Raw genomic sequence first — 12,676 nt, forward strand, 5'->3', positions numbered from 1 at the left:
GCGGCACAAATCTCTCAACAAAGAGAGCAATTAAAAAATGTTAACGCCAGGAAGAAGATTATATGTTTAGAAGAAGATTGTAATGTAAATTCATTTTGTCTGTTCTTTTATTATAAAAGTTTTCACGTATTTTCGGATTAAATTACGTACTATACGTACGTACTATTGCATAGTCAATGTTTACCTGGAATATGTTGACAAAGTTATCGCCCCATAATATAATACATATATAATATTGCGTAAACAAACGTTACGCAGATCTTACGATCAATTGATCTTACGATTTGCTTAAGCAAATGCGGGCCCAGTTAACACTGAACTGAGTCATTTGAGCGAATCAGTTTAATCTGAAACAACTTACTGATTGACTCAATCTAATGAATTTAACTCAGAGAGAACTGCAAATTAGTCAAACGGATATATGTTTTAATCGTTGAAGAATCAAACCATGGAAGCGTGAATTAACACAATTTGTCATTAGAATAAATAGTGATAATTTTATGCGTGGTCATATTTTTTTCTTCCTGATAAATTAAAATATGACTATTAACAGCCTTAAGTCCTCCACTGCTGAACGTAGGCCTAAAATGTTACCGAGATTAATATGAAGTAATTGAGGCTTTATCAGAGAAATAAACGTAAAGCTTTGTTTAAACTTGGGCCACGCCATTGTTTTTATTGAACGGTGAAGGAAAACTTTGTGATGCAACCTGCACATATCGGCGAAGAAATTCACCCTAACTTAGAGTAGGCTCCGAGCCCCTCGGTGGGCACATATAGTGAGCAAGTGATGATGATGATAGAACATCACGATTTTCAATCATCGTAATTTGAAGTCGTAAAGTCTATAATAGTTCAAGGAGCTTTAATTAATTTTACAAAAAAAAAAACACTTATTTTTATAGCTGAAACATAACGCGATATAACGTGTTACTTAAAAAAATACGTTACATTTTGTTGTAAAACAAAATATGATTATTTACAGTCACGCAACAAACTCATTTGTTATTGATAGACATTTTCTTTAGTCTCATTAAGTTACCTTTGTCGTAAATCAGCTTTGGGAGCTTGTAATACGCTATAAAGTAACGTCGTACGTAGATAATGATTAACGTTCTATAGTCATGAAACAATTTAGAAAGGTGCAGTAATATTATTATGTTAACATGTTTTATAATAAAAGTTATAAGAAGTACGATCAAAATTTATCACCTTATCTACTTATTATTCAAATATGTTTGGTGTCAAATCTTATACTTTTAAAACCATCGGTTATGTACGAAATCAACAATAAACCAAGACTAAACATTAGGACAAATTTTTTTTACTCCATAACGTATTATAGCATTACAATAAGCAACACACGTGATCACATTATCATTTTTATAAGAATTTACAACTATAAATAAATTCCTTAAAAAAATCAATGTATATCATAGTGTGGTGCTATTAAAATGACGGTGCTAATAACATCATACTCAAAAAAAATATTTCATCCGTTTAGGATATATCTAAGTGACGTACACGAAATTGAACATATAAATATATATTTCCTTTTTTTGAGAAGCATCAGCAAAAAGAGGAAATTCTCTTTTATAATCAATGATTATTTTGTCGTTGAATATAAACAGCGCTGTAAATAAGTAGCAGTTATGGTAAATGAGCTAACTTTTCTCATTAATAGTCAAATTAACTCTAGTAACTTTGATGCCGCTTCTTCGAACGTATGGCGGTTTCGTGACAGAATCTAACAATTTTAAAACCATTGTACTCTTTTATTGCTTTTAATCATTTTCTAATTAACTGAAACAAATGCAATCGAGGAAATAAATTAGGAATGATTTTCGTAGAATCTTAATACGTTTTTCTTTTGTTTTTTATACAATATGATACGTTTTTCTTTTGTTTATTTCATTATGAATATGAGACTTAGTTTTAGATGAAGTTTGCCGCTACGCCGCTACGTCAATTTAATCGAGTGTTAGCCAGGCACGTAGAGGTATTTTGTCATTCGTTCCGCAGACCGTAGACGTGAGGACAATCGCTTTATCGGAGGCACGATCACTCTGTCAGTGTTATTACTCTGTGGTTAGTCTGTTTTTCTTTGACATTTTCTGTTTTAAATAAAAAGTTTATAAAAACCTGTTAACAAAAATGAACGAAAGACTTTAAAAGACACCAATAGTATGGCAGTAAATTCAATAGAAAAAATATATTACACAATAAAAAGTTAAACCGATAAAAATGTTGGTTATATGTAGCTTAGGTTGTCGTAATATATTTTTTTTGATTTACGTTACATTTAAGTAACAAATTATAACGTATGCGTTGTCACGACTTTAGCATTAGAATGATACACCACGGCATAAATTTCTGAGTCACAATTCTGAATTAAGTGGGCTTACATTTGTACAATCACGTCCAACGAAGTCTGTTTTTGCTAAACGTAATACAAATAAAACGTAATGGATTTAGAATACTAAGCAAAACTGTGCTGTTATTGTTATTTTCTATAAGCGTAAAATTCATTTACAATAGAACATACGTTAGATTTTATAATTAATTCTATAATGAGCTTTTTAAATGCATTACTGCTCTTGTTGTATTTTGAAACAGATTTTATCCAATCATATATAACAAAAAAAATAGTAAAGTAATGTATATGCTCTTTTTCTAGAATAGTTACAAAATAGATACATGTAAAATGAATCATACTTCATACTAATATTTTAAATGTTAAACATTAGATGGATGGATGGGTGTTTGTTAGAGTTTGTATCCTAAACTGTTGAACGGATCTCAATAAAATTTTGCATATACATAGAGGATAGTCTGGAAGAACATATAGGCTACTTGGTTTTGTTTTTTTTTTAATACCACGCGGACGGAGTCGCGGTCGAAAGCTAGTTTAATATAAAACCTACAAAATTTTAATTCTCAACTAGCATTAGGAAATCGTACTTGTCAACTACATTTTTAAATGTCTTAAAAAGTAAAACACTTTTAAAAACGTCCATTCAAAATCTTTTCTTTTCAATAAGGTATTTTTTATATTTTAAAAATTCTTCTCTGGAATACTTTGAGATTTAGGTCCAAATACCTTATGAATAATTCAGAAGCAGCCGCAGTTTGTCTCTTACGGAAAGATACATATGTTTCATAGGGTTTTGACTAACCGGGGATGCCACGCAGATACTCCGGATTTATTATTCACTTATTTATTATTATACTTGCCGGATAAATATCCCACATTATTTATTGCATTTACATAAACAACGAAGAATATGCTAAAGTTCTACTTTAAAATCTACTTAATTTGTACAACTATACATAAAGAGCACTATAAAGAGGAAATATTTGTAGTTTTGTATGTATAGAAATAACTCAAAAACTACTGGGCCGATTTGAAAAAATCTTTCACCATTAGCTACGATGCTGAGTTAACATAGCTATATTTTTTTACAATTTCCGCGTGTACGAAGTCGCGGGCAACGGCTAATATAAAACATTTGTATTTAGTGTCGCGATAAGTATTTACATTACAGACTGAAGACATTACAACAGACTGAAGATGATTGTAGCTTGTTAGTTATTTTAGTACGCTCATGTAAAAGTTGGTATTGCTGACTATTGTAGATTATTCTTTAATTCACAACATAATCACAGAAAATTACACGCTGAATTATCTCGTTTTGTGTCATGACTAGTAAATAAAAAGATAAACAAACATAAAACAAAGGTCAATGCTATTAAATATCCTCTAACGTATACAGAAGGTTTTGGTAAGCAATAAATTTCAAGACCAGACAATAAATTCACATTGTTATATAAAGCATTAAGGTAACATTCGCTTAAGAATTATTGTTACTCAATGCTCTGTGTAACAAATCGCTATTTAATGTGATTTTGTTATTTGAAGTTTTATCATCTGTATTTAGTTAATTATGTGTCCATAGTTCTTATGACTATTCAATAGTAATTGATTTTAAAAAGCAAATTATTAATTAATTAAAAAAAAGTCTTCTTTTTTGTAAAGCTAGTTTCACACAAGGGCTTACAATGTCTACTAGAGACAGTGGACTACTCTATTGATTGAATGAACACCATCAAAACAACACTGTTCTGTTCAGTACTATTTTTTATCTTTACTTTATAGGGACTCTTGTTCCTTAGAACATTTCAGTCCTATAATAAACTTATATAGCAGTACTGTTTTGTCCTACTGTTATGCCTTAATGTGCCCTCGTGTGAAACTAGAATGTACGTAAAGACAAAACCCTGTGCGTTCCTCAGCAACTTATAAAAATGTTTTCATAAAGTTCCGTGTTTCCATTTCTAACTTCGCACATAATGTTGAAACAACTTATTCAGTTATAGAAAACTAATACGGCTGTACCAGTTTGGGGTTATTCAACTGTAGTTTCCTGCGTAGTTTTATATATTTAAGTCGAAGTAAGGTTGCTTGGCCTTGTTAATAATAATCTTTAACAAACTTTACCAATTTCTTATTTTCATTAGCTTTATAAAGAATTGTGTATTAGAATTATTAAAAACTAGCTGTTCCTGTGGGGCTTCAACCGCATGCAATTATAGAAACTTTATTTTATTGTTTACATTTGTCAAATACTCAATTGCAAATAACAAAATGACATGACATGATGACAACCTTGCTTCCTTGATGTTAGCAGCAACTTATGGTCTCTTTCCCACATTAGGGTTTTCAAGTAAAAAATTTACCCCCTAAGTTTAATGGTGTTAAAATGCATAGCCTAAACCGTGACGTAAGTATAGGGCTTTTTAATATAAAAAGAATTATTCAAAAATATGCTGTGATTGCTGACATCCTACGCCACAAAGTAGTGTGTGTTTACGCTTTATTATAATAGTATAGATAGATAGCATCGTAAGATTAGGAAATAAATGATACACGTTAATATCATTTAAAAATAACATGTAAATCAAACTAAATATATTAATTATCATATATTTCAGTCTAAAGCCGTAGGTCCGTATAATCCGTTACAACTTTCAGCTATTAAAATGGTAAGGCAGGTAACCCTTTTTGAGTTAAATAAAGGATGCGGAAACATAATTACTGAGTTGGGTAGAAAATTTTCCCTTTTGTTTGGGTATACATGTTCATAAACTTAAATAACTTAACAGATATGATGGATTAATTAGATAAAATCAACTGGACAAGTCTATGAAAAGTTAAAATCATAGAAAAATGCTTTGTGTTTATATTTTATTTGTTAACCCAGGAGAATTTTCAAGCGGGATTAATTCTTTTCTATCGGTCGGTCCACTTAACATCGCCTTAACTTCCGATTAATTCTCATTATAAATTTCTTTAACCACAATTGTTAGCGTAGATAATTGTTTGTTTGAGGAATTCAAATTGAAAAAGAAAGGCCATCTTGATTTACATTTTCATTGTATAAAAATGATATAAGAGTACATTAAACGAAGTCGCTTTATAATAATACAGTTTAACAACACATTTAACCCTGAGGCGGCCATTAAGGAAGTTGGTCATAGATTTAAATTTTAAGCTTGTAAATTAACCCTTCGTCCATTTAAAATAGCGAAGGGATTGGACCTAATGGTCTATTTGTGAAACGAAATGAACGGGCCAGCTCAAAAGCTTTAAACGATTTTGAAGTATTAGAATTTTACTCACGAAAGGGTCTGCGGGATATACACAAGTTTGAAAGCACACGTCACTAAAAGTTTGTCGAAAGGGTACAAATAATATTAAAACACGTATCAAACATATGTACGCAAATATTAAAGTAAGGTCCAACTAACATTACTTAAACAATTCAGATGATTTTATTAGTAAGCCGCATATACTGAAGTTAAGTAAATGGAACAAAATTCTATTAGTATATTTTACTTATAAACTATATTTCCATCATAGCATAGAGAAGGCTAAGGGATCTTAGTGAAGAATAAATCTTATTAATATTATAAAAGCGAAAGATTAGATGGATGGATGTTTAGTTTGTAGCCCAAACTGTTGAATGGATCTAGATGAAATTTGGTTTAGATGTAGAGCTTAGTCTGGAAGAACACAAAGGTACACTTGCTTACATTTATTTTTAAATTCACGCGGACGGAGTCGCGGAAAAAACTAGTATAATTATAATAAACCTTTATAAATCACATTTAATTGCATTACATAAATTGATTCGACGTTCTATTAAATTACATCGATTTTTTTAAACTATTTATCTGTTGTCCCAGGTGATGGAAAGATCAAATAGTAAAGTGGCACAAATATAATTTAATTTAGGTGCTTTGAATAACATCTCGTTTCTAAAGAACTTGCGTAACTATGATAAAGTTATGGCACCTTTTTAAACGTCCTGTGTCGGCATAAATGTGACGTAACGACATTGGCTAAGAGGCTTCTTGTTATAAAGCAGGTAAGGTTTCATTATGTACGCTCTATTCAAAATTTCTTGTAAAAATGTCTTCGTGGAAAAGAAAATTTATTCTATAACTATGCGCCCGTCGGTAACTAACTGCTTGGGTTTAAATTTTCTACTTAATATTTCAAAGAGCTTTTTATAGCAGCAATTATCACTAGTAATAATAAAAAGCTTTTATAACCACAGTACTAACGAAGTGAAGATGGTGCGAGTAAAAACGATTATTGTTTATGATTTTTATCTTTTAGAACAGAGATTTGAAATACCTTGAGTAATAAAATATTTATGACCTTAATTGTTGTAATAATTAGATAATAAATAGATTAGTTTTAAAACTGCAATTAAACTAAAAATAAAAGATTTATGTAAACTTCTCAAGAAGCTAATAACAAAATCACATTAATTTTTTATAAACCTTTGACGTAGGCAGTATTGTATTCCTTAAACTTTGCATAAAAATAATTTAAGTATTTTGCTTAAAATTCGTGTCTGAAAACTTGCAATTTCTTTGTAGCAACGGTCGGGGTAAAGAAAGAAAGTGGTTTTTCTTTATTCACGAATGCACACCTGTCGCCGTCTCTAGATGTTTTATATTTTTTATTTGACCAGGAGGTTTTTTTAACAAAAATATTACTTGAATAAAAGGATTTCATTTAAGTTTGAGGTATTTTAGTAACGTGAATTGGCATAAAAATCTAAGTACACTCGATTTATAAATATACTGAAATTATTAATGTGAAAATTTAGGTGGATGGATGGATGTTTGTTAGAGTTTTTAGCCTAAACGGCTAAACGGATCTGGCTGATATGTGGCATAAATGTAGAACATAGTCTGGAAGAACACATAAACTACTGACTTTCATTTCATTCCACGCGGACGGAGTCGCGGGTAAAAGCTAGTTTAACTATAAATATACATTGTTTGCTTGTCATTCAGCTTCTGCAATGAACAGTTGCCAATTCGTTATCCAGGAATATCAATTTACTAATAAAACAATCTAATTAAAATAAAACTTCGAAACTGAATATTGGAACAAGTGTTCCAATTAGAATTCTCATTAGGGCGCAGGTTCGCTTTGAAATCGTTACTAGTCGAGATTAATTTCATCTAATTTAACTTCATTTTGTATATTCACTTTTTAAATTATAATGTTTTACATATTCTTTATTTCACTATTTATTTATTACTACCTTTTGCCCGCGACTTCGTTTGGGTGGTATGAAAAAGGGAAATAGCCTATGTGTGCTTCCAAACAATACTTTATTCGCATTTTTAACATTAGTAAGAATTAAGATAGTAAATACACAAATATAACCCGTAAAAACCATATCATTGGTTTGCCTGCGGGTGCGTTGTAACAATATTATGAACAATGTAGTGTAGTTTTGTAATAACAAAGTTTCTGTGTGCAACTATATAACATACAATCATCATCATCATCATATGTATTTTATTTACATAATATACTGTATGTAAATAAAATACATATGATCCTGGGCTACTCTTTCATCTTATTTTAAAAATAATCTATCATGCTTAAACAATAAACATATTTATTTTAAATTTATATCACGTATATGATTCTTAAAATACTAATACAAGTATATAGTTAAAATGTAAAGTTTAGAGAAATAAAAAAAGCGTTAGGTAATCCACAATTTTTGACTGAAATGCTTTAAATAAGTAGTAAAGATTGTTTGTTATTAGGCAGCCCTTTTGTCTAAAAAAGTCTTTGAGAATCTGATTTAATTTTTTTCCGCTTGAAGGTTAATTACAATTTCTTTTCTTTTAGAGAGATTGTTAATAAAAAGTGTTCTAAACTTTCCATACTTGAACTTTTGAAATTTAATATATTTCCGTTTTTTAGAAGCTTTTCAAAGTTAATTATATTTGGAAGAAAAGGTTACAATTAAAAAACATTTGTTAAAGAAAAACGAAGTTTTAAGTACATTTTAAGTATTGGGTTATGAATATATGCAAACCACGATTACGTTTATTCTGACACCAGTACAACAATATAGCCATCTTTCTTGTTCTTCTTGAAAAAAAAAAAACAGATAGAACAATAGTGTTCATAAACGACCATAATAAATTTTACTAGTTCAACAATTTGTTACTACTTTTAAAAATATATTTTTCAAAACAAATTGATAGATTATAATACATCCTTACGTAATATTTGTAAAAGTTATTGAAAATCGCGTCAAAAATACACTTTTCAAACGCAAGAAATGATACAATTACTATATTAAAATGAGTACTAAAGAATTTAAATTGGAACGAGTAAACAGTGTGTACAAAGTGACCCTTCAGAGAAAGTAAAGCATGCGAAAATGTAATTAACTACGATGGGTTATTTTCCTTTTACGTGAGTACAAGCAATTAGTGGAGTTCATATTCCAACTTTTGTGCTATGAAAATTAGATCACATACTAAAAATATGCGGCTTATATTTCAGTGTTATAAGAATTTAAGTCACATATGTAAGAATAACTTTGATTTCACCATTGGTAAGAATTGCAAAAATTAGACCAGTTTTAATAACTTGTAGGCCTACAACATCATCTTGAAATAGTTCGTTGAAGTAGTGCGTGGCTCTTTTGCATGTGATTTGTTTAGTCGTTCGATCTTAAAATTAACTGAAATGAATAGTTCATTAAATAAAGTTAGTATAAAATCAAATATCCCTCCTCAATATTTCTAAACAATTGACAAACGTGACGAGGAAATAATGCAGTTTTGCAGTACCGGGGCTGTTGTTGCGATGTCGGAAAATGTTCCTATCCTCTCTGTACACGACAGAAACGAGGCTTTAAATCGCTTCATAAAGCTTTAAAAACAAATAAAACGACGATATTTCTTTGTACGACCGACGACGATAGTAACGGGATGAAGTTGAAATGGAAATTTTTCAGTATCCATAGCGTATATGTGTCTTCAAATTTAAAGAAAACATTTTTTTACAAGTGCTTAGACAGTGGAAACCAACAGTTATGTAAAACCCACTTCCAACTCTTAGCAGAATGTTCGATAATACAAAAGTGTTGTTATTTCTGAATCAATCGAAGTAAAACTTTGTTATTCTTATAACAAATGAGGAAAGGAATAAATTCAATGACTAGATAGAGCTAGTTCGATGTAGCCGGTTAATGGAATCGTGTCGTCGTGAGCTACGCCATTCCAGATTAACTTTAATTAAGTCCATGTTATTTGAAACTTGTGCCAGAGGAAATTTATCTTGTTATGTAAGCATAGACGTGGATAAAACGCGATATGAATTAATTCACGTCGACAATCGTTTATTATTAAATTAGGAAACGAATATTTGTTGCTGAAATCTATATTCTTTATGTCAACAAAACGTAAAGCTGTTCTGTTCAACGAGTACATTTATAAATAATTTGTAACAACGGTATCCAATAACAAGTGATATTGCTATCCTCATTACTACACTGCAAATTAAAAAAATGTACAGTGCTTATAAAAACCATCGATTTTTATATGCATTTATACTAAAACCTATTTTAATGTTATAAATTGCGACGTAATAATATAAAATGATTGTTATAATGGTATTTCACTTTAACTATAGTATAAACATTGACATGAAAGAGTCCATTAGAGTTCCTTTGACGCTTTGCAACATAACGCGGCGCGTGAATTTTCAACTACTCCCAACTCTTCACATTTTTTTAGAATTTGGTATTCTCTTTTTTATTTAACCTTAAAAGGATAACACAACAGGAAACAGGACGTTAATGTATTTGATTAAACATTTAAAATTACATTTCTTCAACCAGGATTCGCATTTTTTTAAATACCTTTTAGAGATTTGTTTCTTGGCAATTACAGAGTATTGAAAAATATATCTTACGGCTTACAAAGTGGAGCACTAACTATAGATTTAGTGTAAGTAATAAGAAGTTTCTTATGAGCAGTTGCTCAAGAAAACATTAAACTACTAAATTCTTATTAAAAATTATAAAGTAGCATAAATAAGCATTTCTATATCATCACGTAATATAAACATGTTATATTAAACAAAGCATTAAAGAGGACAGCGCTTCATATTTTACTGTTTGTTTTTAATTAGAATGTCTTCATGTTTCATATTTTTAGGAATTCACAGAGAACTTAGCGAAGCATTGCTTTGTTGAAATGTAAGCTAGTGTGTGCTTTTAGATAAATTACTATGTTTTAACCTTGTATTTGAAGTAAACTTTTGTTTAATAAACTCAAAGACAAACAGCCTATCTCTTTGTAACCTTAAATACATACCATAATGGTAAATAAAATTAATATTAATTGTTAAAATATACCAAAAGAACAGAGAACCTCCGCCTTTGTAAAATATTGTTTGAGTACCAACATTACAATATTATTGTGTTTATTACTAATACGTACAATATCAATAATGTTTTTCGATCTCTAAAGTCGAATACTTCGCCTTTGTAGGCGAAATCTCATCGAGGAAAAACCTCGCTCGATAATGTTCGGACGATGATTTTGGGCGTTGATGAGCCCGATTATGTTTATGGGACACGCATTCCTCACAGATCCCGTTCCTCCGTTTCTAAACCTCGAGGCGTTAGACGCGTTAAGTGCTACCATGTATCATTTTTATGGCCCAGGGTAAAGTGAATTTGCAGAGTGAGATAACATAAATGTGTCGGTCATTTACATCGATCGTTGGATAGTTATAGATAATTCTATATATTTAATGACTTGTCGCGCACGCTGTTATTAATATTACCTAATATAATAAAACTATATAATTATTTAAATGAAAGTACTGTAATATGAAATGCATTATTATTGGAATTATCGTACTATAACTAAATGAAATAGTTTTAATTGTGCAAATTGCTTTTACCATAACAACGTTATTTCAACACGTCGAGGAATGTTTTGGTATGCACATACACAATGATTATTAATGTCTCTGATAGAAGTAAAATGGCAAAATAAATTACATAGCGAAGAAAAAGAAGAAAGCGCTTATACTTTCATATCTTAACAGTAAATACTTTTTTGTTGAAAGAGAAATTTTTGAAGCACAGTTTACTTCCTACAACATATTATCCCTATAAATTTTGCCGACGTGTTCAATATTTCAGACGATTTCACCGAGCAACCCTTCGTTAATAAATCTTAACTATATGAAAACACTTTTTTGTACTTATATGAACTGTTTTATTGCTTAACTAGGAATTGTTAAATTCAAGATTAAGAAAAATTATAGATTATTCCATATTTAAGTCCAAAATGCAGTCATTTAACACAAAAACTGCTGCTTCTCGATATAAAAAGCGAAATAGAGAATAGATCTACTTTAGACAATCCGTAACTGAATAGTTATATAACAAATTCACTTGCTCTACTAAAGGCAATTATCTGCTCGATATAATAGAATATGCATGTGGCAATCTTGTAGCCCAAAGTGGCATCACGTGTCAGTTCAATTTAACCTGTCTGTTTCATTGTCTATTCTAAAATGTTATCTATTCAAAACGATGCTGGAAACGGTTTTCATACAAGACTTATTTTGCTGTCGGTTAATTCCATTATTAAAATATACTAAAAGATAAAAATTACTACTAGAACAAATGTAAATTTCGAATACAGAATGTATAAAAATCAGGACAGACTAGCCTTTAATTACAGAGGATCGTGAAGTTGCAGTTATTTATAAACATGACATTTATTCAATGCGTTTGTCAAAAGCCTTTTTTTCAACATACATACGTTTCATTTTCCTTTTCGTGTGTATAACAGTGACGGGATACGTTTGTTTTTTTTTAAGTTCACTTCAAATAGAAGCTTTGGTTTCTCTAACCTAATTATAACACACAAAAGCTGCAGCTTTCGAAGTGTTAACCAATTTTGTTTTATCCTAAATTAGGGATTTGTAAACATATGTTACTCTTTTAGTCGGATAAGTTGAATGAAATTGGCTTATTTACACCAGAAAACTGCAAATAACTTATAAATTCATAACAGCTTTTATGTTCCAAAAGTGTGTAATTCACCGACCGTAACGCAATATTTACAGAAGGAAATGAAAATAATTATGAAAGTTTACGTAATGCCTTTCAAAATACGCCACTTGAACGAGGCATTATAACTCTCGAAGCTAATTCATGAAACTTTCACCGCGACATTGTTATACATCGAGTTTTATACTCAACTTGTTGTTGACGTAAAGTTGCTTGAAATAGCTTTGCCTCATTGTAAATGTAGC

Source organism: Papilio polytes, unplaced genomic scaffold, assembly GCF_000836215.1.
Source record: "Papilio polytes unplaced genomic scaffold, Ppol_1.0 DF823731.1, whole genome shotgun sequence".
NCBI lineage: Eukaryota > Metazoa > Arthropoda > Insecta > Lepidoptera > Papilionidae > Papilio > Papilio polytes.